Raw genomic sequence first — 9,783 nt, forward strand, 5'->3', positions numbered from 1 at the left:
CCGTCGCGACGTACCCATGCAGCGCCGCCCGCCAACGCACAGAGGAGCGGAGGGGATCGGGCGCCAGGTCCGGGGGAAGGCTGGAGGGAAGCTACGGCGCTGCCTACCCAGCTTTCAACCCTGCGGGACCGGTGCTCCGCTCCTATCGCTCCGGCGAACAGGGTCCGCTACGCTTTCAACACCAGCGCCCGGCAGAGGGCTTGGAGAAGGCTCGCGCGGATCCTCGGTTCGGATCGCCTGGCTTCGCGGGAGCGGCCTTCGGCTAGGGCCGACGACGGCCGGACCGAGCAGATTTGGACCGGGGTGCGGGGCGAGTACCTGCCTCTCTCACGAAGGGAGTGTCACCGGTAAGAAGCCTCTTCCCACGTCTGCTTGCCGACTTACGCTCGCCCCGACGAGAGGCCCAACCGAAAGAGTGGAAAGGGGCAGAGATTTCCAGGGTCGCCCCACCAGGGATGCAATACCCCAGTGCAGACAGTCGGCCCTGCCCCGAACCTACTCGGTGGTTTGAAGGTTAACCTCTTGGGGAAAAGCAGCGATTCGCCTCGCGGTGCGTGCCTCCGCGGATCTAAACCCCCTCGATCGATGTGGGGCCAGAGGACCCCTTTTCCCCGTACGAAACTGTCAGCTCACCATGGGCTCGACGTCCGTGGGTCGGGAGTGAGCGCTTACGCGCGGCGGGACCTTATAACCTGCAGCGGCTGAGGAGCGAAGATTTCCAGGGTGGCCCCCGGGGATGCCATACCCCCGAGCAGCCTGTCGGCCCCGCTCCTAGCACGCTGGCAAGCAATGGAGTCTTCCCCGCGGCAGCCACCGCCCTCGCCCTAGCCTCGCCGTCGGTCGATGAAGAACGTCGTTCGCCCTCCTCTGGCTCGGGATTTGGAAACGGCCTGGCCTTCGCCTACTCCGTCGGGCAACTGCCTTCCGCAGCCCCCTTCCCTCCGAATCCCCTTCTTCCATTTTAGACCCGATCAGGGGATTGGTCAGCCCAGCCCTGGGGTAAGAAGAGGGGTTGGGGTCGGTTCGGCTTCGGGTGCCCCGCTCGGCCAAAGTTTCCCCTCGCTTTGGAAGCACGCGAGTCGCGGAGGGTGTCGGGTTATTTTTTCGGCTCCCTGGCTTCGCGGGAGCGGCCTTCGGCTAGGGCCGAGGCCGTCCGGCCCGCGCAGATTTGGACCGGGGTCCGGGGCGAGTACCTGCCTCTCTCACGAAGGGAGTGTCACCGGTAAGAAGCCTCTTCCCACGTCTGCTTGCCGACTTACGCTCGCCCCGACGAGAGGCCCAACCGAAAGAGTGGAAAGGGGCAGAGATTTCCAGGGTCGCCCCACCAGGGATGCAATACCCCAGTGCAGACTGTCGGCCCTGCCCCGAACCTACTCGGTGGTTTGAAGGTTAACCTCTTGGGGAAAAGCAGCGATTCGCCTCGCGGTGCGTGCCTCCGCGATCTAAACCCCCTCGATCGATGTGGGGCCAGAGGACCCCTTTTCCCCGTACGAAACGGCCGGCTCACCATGGGCTCGACATCCGTGGGTCGGAGAGTTGAGCGCTTACGCGCGGCGGGACCTTATAACCTGCAGCGGCTGAGGAGCGAAGATTTCCAGGGTGGGCCCCCGGGGATGCCATACCCCGAGCAGCCAGTCGGCCCCGCTCCTAGCGCGCTGACGAGCAATGGAGTCTTCCCCGCGGCAGCCACCGCCCCTCGCCTCGCCGTCGGTCGATGAAGAGCCGAGTTCGCCCTCCTCTGCTCGGGACTCGGAAACGGCCTGGCCTTCGCCTACTCCGTCGGGCAACTGCCTTCCGCCAGCCCTTCCCTCGAATCCCCTTCTTCCATTTTAGACCCGATCAGGGGATTGGTCAGCCCAGCCCTGGGGTAGGAAGAGGGGTTGGGGTCGGTTCGGCTTCCGGTGCCCCGCTCGGCCAAAGGTCCCCTCGCTTTGGAAGCAGAGGGTGCCGGGGTTATTTTCGGCTTGACGCCTAGTCCGGTCCCTGCCGGTTCCCGTGGAGGCCCGCGGTCAAAACCAGCTCCCCGGCTGTCGGAGCCGGAGCCCCGCAGCCCGAGCGGACGCACCGAGTCCCTCATGTAAGGGATAGCCGCCCCTACGGAACGGCCCGGACTGGGACCAGGCACCCCCAGGCGCCGAAGGGGTGGGTCGGCCGTGTTGCCGAAGCTTAGCCGGCGCTGATGACCGCAGCCCCTAACGATGCCCACAGGCGGGGGAGCCAAGGAGGGGCACTAGGAAGACGTGGCGGGGTCGGACGGCTCAATTTCCAGGGTGGGACCCCGGGGGTTCAGTACCCCGGGCATCCGGTCGGTTTCGCCGGCGCGACCCCAAGCCTTCCACGGCCCCCTTCGTGGGTGCAGGGATACCGTGCAGGGTGCAGGCTTAGACGCCAATTCCCCAGAAGTTTAGGGATAGGGTTTGTCCGGGCGCCACCGCAGCGACAACCTCGCAAGAAGCTCTCTTCCACAAAAGCACGGGCAACGTTCGTGTGCGAGTGTTGGTCTCCCATGGTCTACCGACTCCCCCGGGCGGCCCAAGCGTTACGCCCCACGGCCGGGCCCTCGAGCAGGCGCACCCCTGGTGCCTCTCGTAAGGGAAGGCTACGGTCTCAACCCCTCGTATGGCGGGGAGGGCGCATTTGAAACGCTAAAGGACGAGCCCTGTTCGGGACCTGGCGGGGATCCGCGGATTGGCGAGAGGGATGGGTCTGCCGTTGGTCAGAGGGGACGCACCCCTGGGACGCAGTTTGGCATTAGCGACCGATGGCCCATCTACGACCATGTACTCCGGGAGCGCCAAGGAGGACGCGGGTGGGCTTTGGGGGCAGACTCAATTTCCAGGGTCTGGGCGCCGGGGGTGCAATACCCTTAAGCGCTCATGTCGGTTTCGGTCTGCCGCCCGCCTCTGGCCCGGCTCCTAGTGACGGGTGCTGTGAACGTGCGATCGTGCTTGCGGTTGAAGAGTTCAAAGGCTACCGCTGGGGATAACACGCCCGGGGAATTTAGAAACCCCCCCCTCCGCTACAATCTCTGCTTCTGCCGGACTCGGAGGGGAGCCGCCCCGGGGGCGACCGCTCCCTCTCCTCTTCCGCGGCGTGCCGCGCGCTTCGCCGTCAGCAGCGGAGCGAACCTTTTTCTCGGTCCGCAGCTCTTCAGGCGTAGGCGGGGCAGCGCTAACAGGGTACACTGGGGACCACTCGACCGCAACCGCTCCTCCCGACCGACGAGCATACCTACCGCGGATACGCCACGGTGGGTCTAAGCCTCGTCGCCGCCGCGAGGAGCAGGCGGGAGCCGTCCCTTTCGTGCTGCGGAAATAAACCGTGGACACAGAGGTGTGTCTGCGCTCTCCGACCGGGCGGGGGGCGATTGGACTTGCCCGAGGGACACTAGGCGAGGCGCTGCCGCGGGAGCCGGAGCTCCGCGCTGGACGCTGCCGCCGCCAACGCCGCCGCCCCCCACCCACGGTACGGTGGAGTACGCCCGTTCCATACGCTTCGTAGCAAACTCAGCCGAAGCAGAGAGTTCCTACCGCTGTGGCAGGAGCGGGGCCGTGCGAGGACCACACTGGCACCGCGCTACACAACCTTAGGCAGAGGACGACAGCCGCTCACGGGGAGCGGGGGATTGATGCGCGACCAAGACTGAGGCTAAGGAACGCTTTACCATAAACCGGCCGGGGCCAATACCCCTGACCGAGCAAAGTGCCCTGCCCCGCCGGATCGCGCTGTGTCAGATCGATCAAAAGAGCGGAGAGCCGAGACTCTACCGCTGGGAGTTTGTGGAGAACGCCTGGCTTGCGTCCCGTCCTCCGCCCTCGACCTCACATGGCTAGCCTCACCCGCCGGAGCCACCCCATTGGGGACCGTAGGGCGGAGAAGGGGTCTCCGCGTCCCGGAATTTACTTGTGGAGAACGGCCTGGCTTACGTCCCGTCCTCCCGCCCTCGACCTCACATGGCTAGCCTCACCCGCCGGGCGCCACCCCATTGGGGACCGTAGGGCGGAGAAGGGGTCTCCGCGTCCGGAATTTACTTGTGGAGAACGGCCTGGCTTACGTCCCGTCCTCCCGCCCTCGACCTCACATGGCTAGCCTCACCGCCCGGGCGCCACCCATTGGGGACCGTAGGGCGGAGAAGGGGGTCTCCGCGTACGGAATTTCTTGTGGAGAACGGCCTGGCTTACGTCCCGTCCTCCCATGGCTAGCCTCACCCGCCGGGCGCCACCCCATTGGGGACCGTAGGGCGGAGAAGGGGTCTCCGCGTCCGGAATTCTTGTGGAGAACGGCCTGGCTTACGTCCCGTCCTCCCGCCCTCGACCTCACATGGCTAGCCTACCCGCCGGGCGCCGCTCCATTGGGGATACGGTACGGCAAAGCGCGACGCCGCACGATGCCAACACTTTGTGCAAAAACCTGGCAGAGTCGACCAAAACCTCGCTTCTTTGACCGGTATTTTTGATGCTTTTCTCTGCCGCCGAAGGTGCACTGAGGGTCGGATCGCCCAAAATTTTTACCGGTCGTTTTGGTCTGCGGTTCTTCCGAGAGGTGCCCGCCTGACAGTTCTTTTTCAGCAGCCTCCGAAAGGCCATCCAGCGGGCAAGCCAGGGGTTGGCAGCCGCCGGCGGTGAGCCTTCCCCGGCCGGGGCAGACGGCTCCGACCGCAAATTTTTTCGACTTTCGCCGAGGCCAAAACCCCATGCACTTTTAAAGCCTGCCCGCAGCGCCGTCTCCTGTCAGACGTCCCTTGCCGCCTGCGGTGGTCCTCGCCCGGCAGAGAGAAGCCGGAGTCGCCCCCTCTCCGGTTCTTTTTCACCATTCCGGAGCTCTGAAATCTGCCGGACACCGAGTGACCGAGGACGCTTCCAGGAGGGCGGCAGCGAGAGGCAGAGTGCCACCGGTCGGGTCGCCGGTTCTCCCACACTTTGAAAATTTTTCGCTTGTTCTGGTGGGATGGAGAGAGAGCGTGGCTTATGCGCCCTCTGCCCCGCGGTCCGCCCTGGCTGGCCTTACGCCGGTGGTTCGCCAGGCCACCGGCACCTTGTACGGCGGGGACGGCGTGGCTTATGCGCCCGTCAACCCACCTACTCGCCCCGGCTAGCCTTTTACCCGGAGGGCGCCACGCTCCGGGTACCAGTGAGCGGCACGAACCCAGTCATACCATGCCGCTCACCTCGCGCCCTCTCCGGCCTCCGCCGCGGAGACCTCCCGCTAGGACCTGCGGGGGGCGATTTCTGCCAAAATCTACAAAGTCCCCGATGGTTAAGGACGTAGACTGTTGAGCGGGACCTACACACTCTTGTAGCCGATGGGGCTCGCCATTTCCCGCAGAAAATGGACCACCTCCCGCAGAGGAACATGAAATGCCCCTTCCCGCGGGACCCGAAGGACCGCTCTGTCCGAGCAGGCCTCCAGGACCACGGCACGCAAAAGCGACTCAGTCCCGCTGGCATTACGGATCTGACTTAGTGCAAAAACCAGGCAGAGTCGACCAAAACCTCCCTTCTTTGACCGGTGTTTTTGTTGCTTTTCTCTGCCGCCGAAGGTGCACTGAGGGTCGGATCGCCCAAAATTTTTACCGGTCGTTTTGGTCTGCGGTTCTTCCGAGAGGTGCCCGCCTGACAGTTCTTTTTCAGCAGCCTCCGAAAGGGCATCCAGCGGGCAAGCCAGGGGTTGGCAGCCGCCGGCGGTGAGCCTTCCCCGGCCGGGGCAGACAGCTCCGACCGCAAAATTTTTTCGACTTTCGCCGAGGCCAAAACCCCATGCACTTTTAAAGCCTGCCCGCAGCGCCGTCTCCTGGCAGACGTCCCTTGCCGCCTGCGGTGGTCCTCGCCCGGCAGAGAGAAGCCGGATTCGCCCTCTCACCGGTTCTTTTTCACCATTCCGGAGCTCTGAAATCTGCCGGACACCGAGTGACCGAGGACGCTTCCAGGAGGGCGGCAGCGAGAGGCAGAGTGCCACCGGTCGGGAAGCCGGTTCTCCCACACTTTGAAATTTTTTCGCTTGTTCTGGTGGGATGGAGAGAGAGCGTGGCTTATGCGCCCTCTGCCCCGCGGTACGCCCTTGGCTAGCCTTACGCCGGTGGTTCGCCAGGCCACCGGCACCTTGTACAGCGGGGACGGCGTGGCTTATGCGCCCTCTGCCCCGCGGTACGCCCTTGGCTAGCCTTACGCCGGTGGTTCGCCAGGCCACCGGCACCTTGTACGGCGGGGACGGCGTTGCTTATGCGCCCGTCAATCCACCTACTCGCCCCGGCTAGCCTTTTACCCGGAGGGCGCCACGCTCCGGGTAGCAGTGAGCGGCACGAGCCCAGTCATACCATGCCGCTCACCTCGCACCTTTTCCGGCCTCCGCCGCGGAGACCTCCCGCTCTGTTCTGCGGAGAGCGATTTTGGGCAAAATCTACAAAGTCCCCGATGGTTAAGGACGTAGACTGTTGAGCGGGACCTACACACTCTTGTAGCCGAAGGGGCTCGCCATTTCCCGCAGAAAATGGATCACCTCCCGCAGAGGAACATGAAATGCCCCTTCCCGCGGGACCCGAAGGACCACTCTGTCCGAGCAGGCTTCCAGGACCACGGCACGCAAGAGCGACTCAGTCCCGCTGGCATTACGGATCTGACTTAGTGCAAAAACCTGGCAGAGTCGACCAAAACTCCCCTTCTCTGACCGGTATTTTTGTTGCTTTTCTCTGCCGCCGAAGGTGCACTACGGGTCGGATCGCCCAAAATTTTTACCGGTCGTTTTGGTCTGCGGTTCTTCCGAGAGGTGCCCGCCTGACAGTTCTTTTTCAGCAGCCTCCGAAAGGCCATCCAGCGGGCAAGCCAGGGGTTGGCAGCCGCCGGAGGTGAGCCTTCCCCGGCCGGGGCAGACAGCTCCGACCGCATAATTTTTTCGACTTTCTCCGAGGCCAAAACCCCATGCACTTTTAAAGCCTGCCCGCAGCGCCGTCTCCTGTCAGACGTCCCCGCCGCCTGCGGTGGTCCTCGCCCGGCAGAGAGAAGCCGGAGTCGCCCTCTCTCCGGTTCTTTTTCACCATTCCGGAGCTCTTAAATCTGCCGTACTCCGAGTGACCGAGGACGCTTCCAGGACGGCGGCAGCGAGAGGCAGAGTGCAACCGGTCGGGAAGCCGGTTCTCCCACACTTTGAAAATTTTTCGCTTGTGCTGGTGGGATGGAGAGAGAGCGTGGCTTATGCGCCCTCTGCCCCGCGGTACGCCCTTGGCTAGCCTTACGCCGGTGGTTCGCCAGGCCACCGGCACCTTGTACGGCGGGGACGGCGTTGCTTATGCGCCCGTCATCCCACCTACTCGCCCCGGCTAGCCTTTTACCCGGAGGGCGCCACGCTCCGGGTAGCAGTGAGCGGCACGAGCCCAGTCATACCATGCCGCTCACCTCGCACCTTTTCCGGCCTCCGCCGCGGAGACCTCACGCTCTGTTCTGCGGAGAGCGATTTTGGGCAAAATCTACAAAGTCCCCGATGGTTAAGGACGTAGACTGTTGAGCGGGACCTACACACTCTTGTAGCCGAAGGGGCTCGCCATTTCCCGCAGAAAATGGATCACCTCCCGCAGAGGAACATGAAATGCCCCTTCCCGCGGGACCCGCAGGACCGCTCTGTCCGAGCAGGCCTCCAGGACCACGGCACGCAAAAGCGACTCAGTCCCGCTGGCATTACGGATCTGACTTAGTGCAAAAACCTGGCAGAGTCGACCAAAACTCCCCTTCTCTGACCGGTATTTTTGTTGCTTTTCTCTGCCGCCGAAGGTGCACTACGGGTCGGATCGCCCAAAATTTTTACCGGTCGTTTTGGTCTGCGGTTCTTCCGAGAGGTGCCCGCCTGACAGTTCTTTTTCAGAAGCCTCCGAAAGGGCATCCAGCGGGCAAGCCAGGGGTTGGCAGCCGCCGGCGGTGAGCCTTCCCCGGCCGGGGCAGAAAGCTCCGACCGCATAATTTTTTCGACTTTTGCCGAGGCCAAAACCCCATGCACTTTTAAAGCCTGCCCGCAGCGCCGTCTCCTGTCAGACGTCCCCGCCGCCTGCGGTGGTCCTCGCCCGGCAGAGAGAAGCCGGAGTCGCCCTCTCTCCGGTTCTTTTTCACCATTCCGGAGCTCTTAAATCTGCCGTACTCCGAGTGACCGAGGACGCTTCCAGGAGGGCGGCAGCGAGAGGCAGAGTGCCACCGGTCGGGAAGCCGGTTCTCCCACACTTTGAAAATATTTCGCTTGTGCTGGTGGGATGGAGAGAGAGCGTGGCTTATGCGCCCTCTGCCCCGCGGTACGCCCTGGCTAGCCTTACGCCGTTGGTTCGCCAGGCCACCGGCACCTTGTACGGCGGGGACGGCGTTGCTTATGCGCCCGTCATCCCACCTACTCGCCCCGGCTAGCCTTTTACCCGGAGGGCGCCACGCTCCGGGTAGCAGTGAGCGGCACGAGCCCAGTCATACCATGCCGCTCACCTCGCACCTTTTCCGGCCTCCGCCGCGGAGACCTCACGCTCTGTTCTGCGGAGAGCGATTTTGGGCAAAATCTACAAAGTCCCCGATGGTTAAGGACGTAGACTGTTGAGCGGGACCTACACACTCTTGTAGCCGAAGGGGCTCGCCATTTCCCGCAGAAAATGGATCACCTCCCGCAGAGGAACATGAAATGCCCCTTCCCGCGGGACCCGAAGGACCGCTCTGTCCGAGCAGGCCTCCAGGACCACGGCACGCAAAAGCGACTCAGTCCCGCTGGCATTACGGATCTGACTTAGTGCAAAAACCTGGCAGAGTCGACCAAAACTCCCCTTCTCTGACCGGTATTTTTGTTGCTTTTCTCTGCCGCCGAAGGTGCACTACGGGTCGGATCGCCCAAAATTTTTACCGGTCGTTTTGGTCTGCGGTTCTTCCGAGAGGTGCCCGCCTGACTGTTCTTTTTCAGCAGCCTCCGAAAGGGCATCCAGCGGGCAAGCCAGGGGTTGGCAGCCGCCGGCGGTGAGCCTTCCCCGGCCGGGGCAGAAAGCTCCGACCGCATAATTTTTTCGACTTTCGCCGAGGCCAAAAGCCCAGGCACTTAGAAAGCCTGCCCGCAGCGCCGCCTCCTGTCAGAGGTCCCCGCCGCCTGCGGTGGTCCTCGCCCGGCAGAGAGAAGCCGGAGTCGCCCTCTCTCCGGTTCTTTTTCACCATTCCGGAGCTCTTAAATCTGCCGTACTCCGAGTGACCGAGGACGCTTCCAGGAGGGCGGCAGAGAGAGGCAGAGTGCCACCGGTCGGGAAGCCGGTTCTCCCACACTTTGAAAATTTTTCGCTTGTGCTGGTGGGATGGAGAGAGAGCGTGGCTTATGCGCCCTCTGCCCCGCGGTACGCCCTGGCTAGCCTTACGCCGGTGGTTCGCCAGGCCACCGGCACCTTGTACGGCGGGGACGGCGTTGCTTATGCGCCCGTCAACCCACCTACTCGCCCCGGCTAGCTTTTTACCCGGAGGGCGCCACGCTCCGGGTAGCAGTGAGCGGCACGAGCCCAGTCATACCATGCCGCTCACCTCGCACCTTTTCCGGCCTCCGCCGCGGAGACCTCACGCTCTGTTCTGCGGAGAGCGATTTTGGGCAAAATCTACAAAGTCCCCGATGGTTAAGGACGTAGACTGTTGAGCGGGACCTACACACTCTTGTAGCCGAAGGGGCTCGCCATTTCCCGCAGAAAATGGATCACCTCCCGCAGAGGAACATGAAATGCCCCTTCCCGCGGGACCCGAAGGACCGCTCTGTCCGAGCAGGCCTCCAGGACCACGGCACGCAAAAGCGACTCAGTCC

This window comes from Engystomops pustulosus, unplaced genomic scaffold, assembly GCF_040894005.1.
Source record: "Engystomops pustulosus unplaced genomic scaffold, aEngPut4.maternal MAT_SCAFFOLD_282, whole genome shotgun sequence".
NCBI classification, from domain to species: Eukaryota; Metazoa; Chordata; class Amphibia; order Anura; family Leptodactylidae; genus Engystomops; species Engystomops pustulosus.